Raw genomic sequence first — 13510 nt, forward strand, 5'->3', positions numbered from 1 at the left:
ACATCCACATCAGCGTCTACCTTTGGTGACTGCACCCAAAGAGACGGTCTTTATTTACATTTCCATATCGGGATTATATACTCATCACTTGCATCTTGCCATGACTTTGGCTCTGGCACAACCCATAGCAGTTTGGTCATTCAACAAAGATGTGTTAACAGAGGATGAGGAACAAGCGGAAAGTCAAGGGTAAACAACAGTCATTTCATTGGAAGGCCCTACATTCCCAGTACATACACATACGATGTGGTGTATTCAACCTGCTCCCCACTGTCTCTAATCTCTGTGAAGCTTCTCCCTCTTAGCTATGTGTTCTGCTGCCAGTGGTGGAAACATTCTTCCTTCTGTTTAATAATTCTATTGAATTATTTTCCTTGTATTTAAAAAAATATTGGCTTCTGCTCTGCTCTCTGGAATATAGCATTTGTTCCTCTCCACCAAAATACAACATCTCTTAAAGAGTTTGAGGTCAGCATCACAAAACATGTATCACTTATCCAGCCTTTCCAGCCATTTCTCAAGTGACACGTTTTCCAGAACCTTTACTCTCTTATCTTGCACACTTGTCTTCAATATATTCTCCTTTGTCTGTGTTGCTTTTTACTAGAGTGAAGTAAAATACATTTCTGTGAAGGAGTATGTTAGAGTGCCGCATATGTAGCAGAGGATGGCCTTGTCCGGCATCAATGGGAGAAGTCCTTGGTCCTATGAAGGCTTGATGCCCCAGTGTAGTGAAATTCAAGGGCAGGGAGGTAGGAAAGGGTGGGTGGGTAGGGGAACACCCCCATAGAAGCAGGGGGAGTGGGGAGGGGATAGGGTGTTTCTGAGGTGGGGAAGGGGTCTGCAAATAAAGAAAATATCCAATAAAAATAAATTAAAAATAAAAGCAAAGTTACATCATGAAATAGAGACTTCAGTTTTGTAATTTTCTTAACTGGGACCTATTTTTCTAATATGGCTAGAACATCAGTGTTTGGATTTGGAAGTAAATAAGGCACAGTAGGCTGCCTCCCTCTATCCATCCACTCCTCCCCTTCTATCCTCCCTTCCCTCCTCTTCCCTGCTGTTAAGGAAAACTATGGAGCCACATTAGCGTACCCTGTCATTTCCTGTCCAAAGGTATTCAGTTGTATCAGTGCTTTGTTATTCTCTGAAGCATCCAATTAGTTTCTAGTTCGTCTAGAATTGACGTGATCCCTGACATGTTTGTGTCCATCATTTGACTATTTGCTTTCTATTTGAGTTGTCCTCATTCTCTTACTTGTCTTTTCTTAGATTACTAGTTTTAAAGTTTGAATTCTTTTGTTAGCTTGATCAGTGTACATTTTTTGCTTCTTTTATTCATTTTCCTAGTGATTACAACATTTGCATCCTTGATCAGCAGATGCTAATGGGTATTAGCACTGTTATTAGTCCCAAAAAATACAAAGAATTTAAAACTTTGACATGTATACAACCTTTTAAAAATTGTACTATATTATGCAATTCATACATATAAATGGCAAGGAGAAATTATTATTAACATGTCACAGTCAACCAATGTTACTCACCAGTTTAGATTGATTCCCATGGCCTCTCTGCCTGTCGGCACGCCTTCATCTGAAAACAATCTCCTTCGGGGCTGAAGGGATGATGGCTCAGATGTTGAGTACGTGCATCATGTGGCTCACAACCAGCTCTAACTCCAGCCTCAGGGATCAAGAGCATTTGGTGCCTGTGGATTCTTGCAATCATATGGACATACCCCATCCCCCCATACACAAATTAAAAGAAAACGTTTTAATTATCTGATGTGTCATTTATGGAAACAAAGCCTTCTACACAATGTCTTCCCACCACAGATTGTCTTGGCTGCTGTGTTTTGAATTTGACCTCATTCCTACAAATGTAGAAAGGTCCACATTGTGGTGGGATCACTTTCTAGACACTGTAATTAGCATAAATGGAATTAAATATGTCTTATGAAATAGGGGCAGTGCTCAGCACTTCACCAGAACTTAGGTGATTCCTAAGCATATCAATGTACAAGCCAATTGTTTAGTTGAAAATTTGGGGTGGAGCCCAGAACTTAGCACATTTCTTGGAGAAACTTTCTAGAATTCAGTTCCATATTTGAGAATTTTATCTTCATTTCTGAATACCATTTTACTTTTTCTGCTATTAAATTTGAGCTTGGCCACTATCAGTCTCATAGTTAATTAGAATCCATATGCTTTTTTACACTGCTACTGATGTACCAGGTGAAACAAAAGTATACAGTGTTCTAGGTTCTGACATACTCGTGAGATATTTTGACTTTGAATTACTAGAGATTACTGTAGCCCCAAGTATATGCTACGTATTTAAAATATAATCGCATGTTTAAAATATAGTTGTTGAAGAAGACATAAATGCAACAGTTTTGCTTTGTGCTCAAACCTCAAGCTGTATTTGTTTTTTAGGATATATATACTTGTCAGATATATGCTTTAAAACCAGCAATATGTTTTCATAGTTAAAAATAAACATTTTTAAGTGACTCTAATGTCTAATAGACTACTAGTTATGACCAAACAAATCAAAATGTAAGTGTAAAAAGTTATATAGTAGAATATCTTTGTGCTTAGTCAATATTTCAAAAAATAGTTGAGTCAGTGTGATCTTCTTCAATAATCTGTAAACACTATATGACTAGATTATGACCATGAACTAGATGAATAAAATGAAAACAGATTTTGTCTTATCTGTTAAAAATGAGCTCAGTTTAAAACAAAAAAGTGCATATATGGAGAATAGACAAAATGTTGCTTAAATGAAGTGATTAGAGACAGTGGTGATCCAGATCACAGAGTTATAACACAAAAAAAAAAAAAAAAAAGAGAGATAGAGACAGCAACTACCTAGTTCAACCTGCCACTTTTGCAAAGAAGTTGGACCAGAAAAAAAAAAAAAAACGGAGGGAGGGAGGTTAAAAAAAAAACTGGGCAGTAGTGGCAAATGACTTTAATCCCAGCACTCAGGAGGCAGAGGCAGGTGGATCTCTGTGAGTTTGAGGACAGCTAGATCTACAGAGTGAGTTCCAGAACAGCCAGGACTAAACAGGGAAAACTTGTCTCAAAGCAAACAAAACAACAACATCAAAGTAAACGTCTTAAACTTCTTATTCAAGGTCATGTGGTTAGATTCCAGTCTCTAAATAAACATTAGGCCTTTGTCTGTGGAGGAAGGGACTTCTTACTTTTAGTTAATGGGGTTTCCCATTCTTTGTTTTTTTCGAGAGAGGGTTTCTCTGTGGGATTAAAGGTGTGCACCACCACACTCAGCTGTGTTTTCCTGTCTTAATATGGGTGTCCAGAAGAAAATCTTTGTTATTTTGTCTTTAAAAAGAAAGCTTGATTCACTAGTTCATATTCCAAGGCCTTATTTTCCTAGTGTGTGCTCTGAAAGTAAAAGGACCACATCTCAGCCCTGAGAGTTACCTGAGCTGTCTATAGAGGAAAAGCAGTTTGAAGAAGCTCTCTGGAGGATTTATTACCTACACTGAGACATCTGGGGAGTGAGAGGAGGTACAAGTAATAATTATGCTAGTAAAACAGCCTTAAACTAGAACTCTCCCCAATGAGGATGGATACTCACCCTAAACAACTGGGCACTGGTTTTATAGTCAATTTGGCAAGAATTCCAACAGTGGGTGTTGGGAAAGGGCCTTGCAATTCTATACTAAGTGTGTGTCTTAGGTAATAAGGAAGGTCTATAATTTGGACTTACTCCAGGCAAATAAAGCATTTAGAATCTATGTAACCAGAACTGTGCATTCACTATACCATTGAGTTGTAAGGATTAGTCACTAGAACATGAATCAGGTCTCAACTAGGTTGGTGAAAGTACATACTGTTTCAAGCAGATCATCTCTTTAATTCCATTACTAATCTTAAAAGCCATGCAAATATTTTTGTTTTCTTTTTAACTTAGGTCACATTCCATTGTGCGGTGATGTAAGAGCTTTAACCAAGCATGGGACACTAATGAGCAATCTGAGAGATCCAGGTTAAAACCTCCCCTTTGGTCACACACAGCCAGAACTTGGGATCTAAGAACATGGAGTCATTTGATTTACAAGGTTAATTGTTCACCTGTTTACTTTTGGCATATTTTCTAGGAGGTTAAACTGGAAAAGCCAAGTACAGGTTATGGTCCACTTGTTTGAGAGAAAAGAAAAATAAACCCGGAGTTCTCCAGTATTTTTCCTACCACATTTGAACATGCAAGTATGGTCAACATTGCTCTCCTGTGCAGACAGCTAAGGTTTGCTACGGTCAGTAGTTTCCAGGCTAGATACATGTCAGGTTCAGCTACATGCAGTTTAAAAATCCAAATGTGTAGGCTATGCTTATGATCACTTAAATTATCATTCCAGTGGTGTTTGATAAACACCAAAGATCATTCCAGTGTGAAGGCAAGTTTGAGAATTGCCCCCATCATGGAAGCATCTCTAAATCTAGCTCAGGAATCATAGCAGTTGATTTGAAGAGTTTGATTCCAGTCCTCCAAGACATCTGAAGGCTGCAGCATCAAGTTCCAAACCTGATTTGCTTTACCTAGCTTTAGTAACTGAAATTGTAGAGTAAACCAAACCAAGAAAAGGGAAGACTTTGCAATCAAGGAGACTTAATTTTTATAACAAGACCAGAAACCTATTAACTAGACAGATGCAAACAAGTTACTTATTCCCATCAAATCCCCATTCCTATTTTGAAAAATGGATCAACGATGCCTGCTATTGAACTGCTATGCTTGCATGCTTTGCTAATCAAAGCAAGCCTTCTGTTTCACCTGATCTGGTGCTGTAAAATTCCACTTCTGGACTGATCTAGCTCTCTTTGTGACTTTATATCCTACTCCCAGGCTTCGGCTTCCTTCATGGGGATGTTTTCACCTAAGCCCAGTCCGAGTTTTAGACTATTCGACCTGCTGACAGATCTTTTCTTAAATTTACAATTAAGTGCTTGTTTTTTCTAGATTGCCTGATTCTGGGCTCAGGTTCTCTGGTAAATAACATGCTCTAGAACATCTAATACTCCTTCATAGTACTGAACGTAATCACACACATTGCATGAATTAGATGTCCTTGGATGCCCTTTTTCTTGGATCTCTAATTGGACTATCACTCAAATTCTCTTTCACACCTAGGTACTGTGTTGGGTTTTTTCGTTCAACTGAGTTTATTATGCACTTACATTCAAGTCCTTTGATCTATACCGAAAAATTTCAGTACAAAAAAGTTGTCAGTATAAGGACATAGACAAATCTAGGCCTTGACTGCCCCTGTGTCATTTTTTGACTCATCAAAATATAATACTTTTAGCTAGGTGTGGTAATGTACACTTGTAAGCCTCATATTTAGGGGGTAAGGTAAAGAGGATGGCTTCAAGTTTGAGACAGTCTGATCTACATAGTTAGTTTAAGGCCAGTAAGTGCTACATAGCAAGACATTGCCACAAAAATGTATATGAAAACGAATCTATGTTTACTCATGCCATAGAACAAGATCATCATTTAAGAAAAAAAATGATTTTAATGTAATTTTAAGATGGAAACTGGGAACAGAAATAGTAATTTGATATATTAAGATATGGTAGACACTCATGTAGGCCCTAGCTGATCATTCATTATGAATTTTGGCTTGGTAATTTTTTCAAAATTCCATTCTTTCTTCTTCAAATATAGGAAGCCCTATGCTGGGATTATTATTGTATACCTGGGAAGAAGTCCATGATTTTCTTGGGGAATTATTTAGTATGGATTGTGGAGAGGGTATTCTCTTACTTTCAAAACTAATAAACCTCGCTCTGGTTGTCAATACCTATAAATATATCAAAGATATGAACAGCCAATCTAAGTGAAAGAGTTGGCTGGTCATTCTTTATGTCTTACATCATGCAACAATCACAAAGGTTTTGTCTGTGCAGCCTGTTTCTTCAGTGTGCTGCTCTTCAGTCCTGAGTCCCTCTGGGACTTTCTAAGTACTTTCTGTGGCTGTAAGCTCCATGATCTTGCATTTTTGAGGTGGGGATAGGAAGTGACCGATTCTACCAGAGGCAATTGTGTTATATATGACTACTAAAGAGGAAGAGGAAGAGAAGGAGGGGGCTGGGGATTGGAGGAGCAGAGGAGAAGGGGATAGGAAGGTATTGTTTGGCATTTTGAGGATTTCAGTTTACTGCCACCTGGGAACTCACAACCAGTAAACATCAAAGCTTTCCAGTTTCCTTAAGGCTGGCTTCATAAAACTTCAAAAGGAGGAAACAAAGGTAGATTTAGTAAACTTGTATCTATTGGTAAACTTCCAGTCCCCATGGGCTGGATTTTTAGGGTGCCCTCTGCTGGGCCCCAACTAATTCTTCTGACATGGGGCAAGAAACTATGAAACTCACATGCTGAACTCTCATATAGAGTGCAAAGGCCATTTATGTCCCAAACTATTAGAATCCATTTGCAATTGTTGCAAGCCAACAATCCAGATAAACTAATTGTTGTCTATGTGTTTTGTTGTGTAAGTGGAAAACAGCTAAATTCTCCTGCCAAATTGTCTACATATGTTCCCACCATGGCTTTATGGAGATAATACCTCACTTAACATCTAACTCAGTGTTGACTAGTGATGAAATGGAGACCAGGAAAGCACGGTGGGGGTGTTCTGAAAAAATCAAAAAGGAAAATGTTTCCAACAGGCAGGACCGTGGGGCTTCCTTTAAAGTACATTGTGTGGGTAGCTAGCTGCCTGTCTATGACCGGACCCTATCTGAGCACTTTCACCCTGCCCAGTCAGAAAAGAGTGTTTACTTTCAAGTGCTTATGAAGAATGCCTTGAGCTCTTTGAATGGCATCATCTGGAATCTCAATAACAAGTAAGTACATGGTGTTGTTTTGTGGATTCCTTTATCCATAAAGATATGCGAGAGGTGTATAAACACTGGCACAACCACAGAAGCCCTGTGTACTTTCTCATCTCCTGAACTTAGTTGGGTAATCTCTGTCTGCACGTACATTTCCCAAGGACTGGTTAGAACCAGTCATCATAAGAGGAACTTATTACGAAAGCAGGACATTTAGTTCGTTGAAGATCTTCTAAAAGAAACACTTTATTTAAAACTAAAATGTTTTCTTTTGGCTCTCATCTAGCTTCTTGGAAATTCAAGATCTTTGCATTTCTTGACTTAGAATTAGAAAGAGAAGGTGAATTTTCCTGCCAAATTGTCTACACATGTTCCCATCTGAGTTTTCAAGCATGCTTTGTTATTCTTTAAATCTGTATCTGGATATTTGCATTGTTGAATATGTCTTTATAGTCAAGATCAACTGAACTGTTAATTTATTATCAAGCTGAACTGGTCATGGTGGCATATGCCTTTGATCCCACCACTGGAGAGACAGAGGCAGAATGGTCTGTGTGAGTTCAAGGCTAGCTTGGTCTACATATCGAATTCTAAGACAGTCAAGGCTATATACAAAGAACGTGTCTCATAAAACAAAGCATATCAGCTTAATAACGTGCTTAAGATTAGGAACTCAGGTGTTAAAACAAATTTTTGTGAAATTAGATTTCTCAAATTCCTGGCCCTCACTTTTCTTTCCTTAAAATTTATTGTGCAATTTGTACCTTTTCCTTTAACACATTCATCTTTGACTTAAGGCAAAAAAAAGTTATTAAAACTTCCATACCCACATTTGTAGTTTGAAAATGCTTTGGTGAGAGCCATTGTCTTTATGTCATAGCTCCTGACATGTGTCTGCCCATGGATATATGTACCCAATTTGGGAAGTAGGATCTCAGAGGAAGAAAGAAGGAAAGAACCTGGTCAGAGAAGAACACAGGCTTATAGTGGCTTGGCAAGTTAGGAGGCCCAGCCTGCTTTTGTCCTGGAAGATTTTCCCAGGAGGGCAGCAGTGTGATGAGAAGGCTTCTTGCAGTTGCATGAAGAAAGAATGCTGGGAAAGGATGCTGGGAACAGAACTGTAGGAAACCGTGCTATAAGGGATTGAAATGTAGATCATGACGAACTGGAGACAGAGCACAGGGCACCCTGAGCCATACCTGAGGTAGAGGTGATATCACACTGAATTGTTTATGTCCCTAAGCTACCAGGTTCCACTGGTCAACACCAATAGTTACTTCCCATGTGGATGGAACTACTTGACTACAGACAACGGAACCATGCATGGGTCAACACCTAATATAAACAGACGACTTCAGAATGTGAAACTTGGTTGTTAGAAATGAGGATAAAGAGATTTCCAGAACTAAAGCCAGCCAGGCTGTCCTATGATGAGACAAACACAAACAGTTAAAATAGGACAGGTCACTTGTGGTCTGTGTAAGATGTATTTTAATCATTCTGATAAAAATCCTTCCTCCTCAAGCTAGTGGCATCCTTTGGAGGGTTGTTGTGGTGCTGGTGCTGTTTGCATTCTGATGTTAATTCTGCTTCCTCAAGAGGGGCTGCCACATACTCAGGTGATTTTATGTGAACCTTTTCCCCATTCTAACTGGTCAAATAAAGGCTAGAGCCTGTGATTGGGCAGTGAAAGGGAAAGGCAGGGCTGGAGGTTTTACAGGTAGGAGAAGAGAAGAAGGAGGAAGAGGAAGATGGAGGAAGAGGAGGAAATGGAGATGGAACAGACCACGTGGCCCAGAGAAGCAGCAAGTAACAAGGGATCTCGTAGCTGAGAATAGAGTAGTGTAAATAAACTCTGGGCTGATACTACAGCATTTCTATGTAACAAATGATAATATTTATTCTTTCTTTTTAAGCTTACCCTGAAACAATGGTTTCCTTGATGGAACTCTTGTCTGATCTCATCAGCTCCACACTGAACTCTGAATTGCAAATGAGGAATGAGAGTCCAGACTTGTAATTAACTTGAAAAATAGACAGGTCAGACATAAGAGTTACATCTCCCTAAAACTGCTAATTGAGAGAGAAAGAAGTTACAAAATCTTCTAGATTGGGCACAAAATATTTTTAGGAGAACTTGGACCCAGTCTGTGCAAACTTAACCTGATCAAGATAGATGACGAATTTGTCTTCAGAAATCCTTTGGTGGGTTTTCCGCAAAAACTGGGAGAAATACAGCATCACAAGAACTGATAGAAGAAAACTTGAATTCTTGCTAAGCTCTGTTGTTCTGTCAGCTTAAAACTTTTAATTTTTTTGTAAACTGTGAAATTTTTGCATATCTTAATAGGGCTCATTGTCATATGTTGTGTAAATAATATGTAATAATCTTAAATGATAACCACTTCCATATGCTGGCAACTCTCATGCACTCCTTTTCTGATCATCATAGGCGATTTTAACCAACAGCTGCCCTTCTGGGCTGTCAGAACCAGAACAAATCTCTCTCTTAGTTTTGGTGTTTCTTCTCCCACCTCTTCCCATGCCCCCTCTCTTCTCCAGGTTTACAGTGACCTCTGTTTTACTACATTGCTCTGTGAGTTTCCACTGCCCTGAAGCACACATATTGTTTGCCTTTCTTTTAAATTCTTTCTTCAAACAAAACAACATTTCCTGTGGGTGAAAGCAGATTGCCCCTTCTGGGCAGGGTGGTCAAGACCAGGATCCCTCTTCATCTCTCTGTCTTCTTGTTGGCACACTACTTCACCCGCCCCACCCTATTCCACAGCCTCTTCATCCATGGCCACAAACTTCCAGGGCTGTGCTGAGCACACCAGAAATTTCTAAATTGCATGTTCTCCACTCCTACTCTGAGCTCATTAATTCTTTCATTCTAACAGGCTTTTAATAGAAATTCTATAGAAGAGCAGAAGGTAGCTCATTTGCTTCAATTACTGTTTATGAAGGCTTTTTGATTACTGTGCCATTTATGATTAAAGAAGAGGAGGATTTTAATGAAATTGTTGCTTTCTTTTTAATTTCTAGAAATAATTTTGCGTATATTTGCTGCAAAGACAACACCACACTATACATATCTATATTTGCATTTTGGTGAAAATTCAGAGAGAGAAAAAAGAATATACTTACAAGTAACATTATACGGACTGAGCAGTTATGTTTAGGAGTATTGTGTATATATATATATATCATAAAAGAATACACACACACACACATAGCATGTAACAACGGTTCATAAAATGTATATAATCTGCAAGAGTGTAAGGAGAGATATGTGGGAGGGTTTAGAGGGAGGAAATTGAAAAGGGAAACATAATTATATTATAATTACAAAAATTAAAGAACTATTGTAAGAAAAGGAATGTACAATAGAGTGACCCTCTAGTTAACTCGATGTACTACAACCCGACTAACAAAATGTTTTTCTCCTTTAGCTTGGAGGGGGGTGTACCCTTTAACACCAGCCAGCATTCGGGAAGCAGAGGCAGGCAGATCTCTGAATTTGAGGCGAGCCTGGTCTACAGAGTGAGTTTTAGGACACCCAGGGCTACATAGAAAAATCCTGTCTTGCAAAACCAACCAACCAACCAACCAACCAACCAACCACCACAACACAACATTTTCTTCTAAGAACCAACCAACCAACCAACCAACCAACCACCTACCACAACACAACATTTTCTTCTAAGAACTCAGCATCAGTTAGGAAGGCAGATTCTTAATTCGCTGCTGTGGTAACAAAGGACACATTTGCGAGGTATTTGGATTGTTGCTTCATTCCTTTTGCTTATGGCAGCGTGTATGCCAATATTAATACTCATTTTTATACTGCCCTTTAAAAACATGTTCTTTTAGTTGAATTTAGAAAACATGAAAATCTTTTTAATGGACACACAATGTGCCTAAACTCCACTAGAGCAGCTGCATTAAAATGTAATAAATGTTCTATGTAATGCATACTTGAGTTCATAGATAAGTAAGGCAAGTTTTGAGAGCTCTTTTTTGAAGTTGTGAACTAGGGCTGGAGAGAGCCAGTTGGATGGTTAAAGGCAATTTCTGTTCCTATGGAGGACCCCCCTTCATTTTCCACCATCCATGGAATGGTCCGCTGTCCCTGTAACTGCAGTTCCAGCGTGTCTCGTGCCTCTGGCAGCTGAGGACAGCCTCCCTGATGGGTACCCACAAGTAGTTCAAGAACGCATGAATCCCTCCACACCACCTTCTCTTCTTCCTGTTCCAGACACTGCTGCCTTTCATGCTAGCTCAGCCCAGGTCTTTCCTGAAAGGCATATATGAGTAAGATTTAATCCAGGCCTTCCTGACAAACTTACCACCCTATTGAAGTCTGAAAGAAACTTCTGGAGACAAAATGAAACAGGTATTATTGTATTACAAATTCTTTTCATTTTCTTGAATAGCAATTTTTTATCAATATATGCCTAACTGTCTTTCTTAGACTTTTATTTTAAATTATTATAAGTAAGAATCAATAGAATTAAGAAAATATACTACTTAATCTATTACTTCGGTTTTTTATCTGGTCAGTGGTTGTGGTTGGTGTCACAGATTTTACATGATAAACACACAAACATGTGGCTTTTTCTAAACTATTTGATTTTTCATTATAAGTTAATGGTGGATTTTAAATTTTGTTTTTATCTTGAGTGTTTGGATGTTTTGCCTGCATGTATATGTGTGTGCCATGTACATACCTAGTGTCTGTGGATGCCAGAGGAGGGCATCATTTATCCTGGAGACTGGAGTTATAGGCAGCTGTTAGAATAGAATATAGGTCCTCTAGAAGAGCGATCAGTGCTCCTAATTGCTGAGCTATTTCTCCAGCTCCTGGTGAGAATTTTTTTATCTGAAAAATTAGCTTCCTTTTTTATACTAGAGAAAGGATAAATGGGAAATCTCATACTATTGGATGTCACCAACGATCTGTAGATGAGGGATTAGTTGAGATTCACTCATGATGATCTTATTTAGTAAATCCAATGTTAAAAATTAAATAAAAAACTCAGTTAAACAGGTATTATTTCTTGTTAGAAATCCACTTAAACAACAATAATAAAAATATTTAAGAGTGAGCTAGAAAAGTTTGGTAGAGCCCATGAAATCTACAACATTTTTAGCCTGATAACACTTAAGGATGTGAGTTTCTGTTCTCTACTTAATCCTGTGAAGAACACTTTAGAACTTCTAACCCTTGCAGACCACCTAACTTCTAAGTGTACACTCATATACTCTCAGACGCTCTTCCTCCTCTACATGGAGTCCTGGCTCACAGAATATTCTACCGGTCTGACCACCTAACTTCTAACCGTACACTCATATACTCTCAGACGCTCTTCCTCCTCTATATGGAGTTCTGGCTCACAGAATATTCTACCGCTCTGCTAGGTGCTAAGACATTTAAGATCTCTTGCTTGTCATTCCCTCATCAGTTGTGTACCAGGCTCTGGTTAGAGGGGGCCAAAGAATCAGAACCTGCCTCTAGCCAAGCTGGAGGGCTGATCCCCAAGGCCTCTTCTTTTGAGGTACACGCCTGACTACTCCTCCAGTCTTATTGTAACAGATAGGGTAATGTATGTATGTGCCTCATGCTGATGGCCAGTGAGCAGAAACCCTGTATCACACCAACAGCCATGGCATAGAAGCCTCTCTGTATTGGCTGGTTTTGTGTGTCACCTTGACACAAGCTAGTCACCACAGAGAAAGGAGCCTTCCTTGAGGAAATGCCTCCACAAGATCCAGCTACAGGACTTTTTCTCAATTAGTGATCAATGTTGAAGGGCCCAGCCCATGGTGGGAAGCCACGGGAAACAGGCCAGTAAGCAGCACACCTCTGTGGCTTCTGCATAAGCTCCTCACTCCAGTTTCCAGCCCTGTGTGAGTTCCTGTCTTGACTTCTTCCAATGATGGATTATGATCTGGAAATGGAAGTCCCTCCCCCGCCCCCAACTTGCTTTTTGGTCATGGTGTTTCATCACAGCAATAAAAGCCTATGGCAGCTTCCTTTCATAATGAACACATATAGAACTGGCACAGGATGGAAAGTGGAAACCTGACTCATTCATGGAGAGGAGCCACCTGACAATTAGGAATACCTGCTTTGGGCTTCTTGTAAGAAATGAAAAGAACTGTTGTTTTCAGCTGTATGACTGTAAGAATTTATCTGCTGTACCTCCTCAGTTAATACTCATCTTGTGTCTGTCTGTGTGTAAGTCTGTATGAGAAGGTCAGAGGTCAGGAGTCATTTCTCTCCTTTCTATCTTGTGAATCCTGGGGATCCAACTTAGGATGTCGGGCTTGCCGGCCAGCGCCATGACCCATGAGCCACTTCATCCATCTTGAAGTGATCTTAAAACACAGTTTATAGTGCATTAGTGTGAGGGTGGTAAAACATACTTTGATCCAAGTTTAGAGGATGGCTTAGAGCATCAGGTACAGAGTGGGTGGCATGTGAGCAGAATTCTGACTAGATATAAGAAAAGCTAAGAGCGAAGGAATAGCCAACGTGCAGAAAATTGCGTGTACTTTGGACCCCAAGGGAAAACACTGATGCTGTTTGGGGAGTGGGGGAAGTTTTTGTGGGTGGAGCCTACTTGGAGGAA

The sequence above is a fragment of the Grammomys surdaster genome, unplaced genomic scaffold, assembly GCF_004785775.1.
Source record: "Grammomys surdaster isolate TR1022 unplaced genomic scaffold, NIH_TR_1.0 126391, whole genome shotgun sequence".
NCBI classification, from domain to species: Eukaryota; Metazoa; Chordata; class Mammalia; order Rodentia; family Muridae; genus Grammomys; species Grammomys surdaster.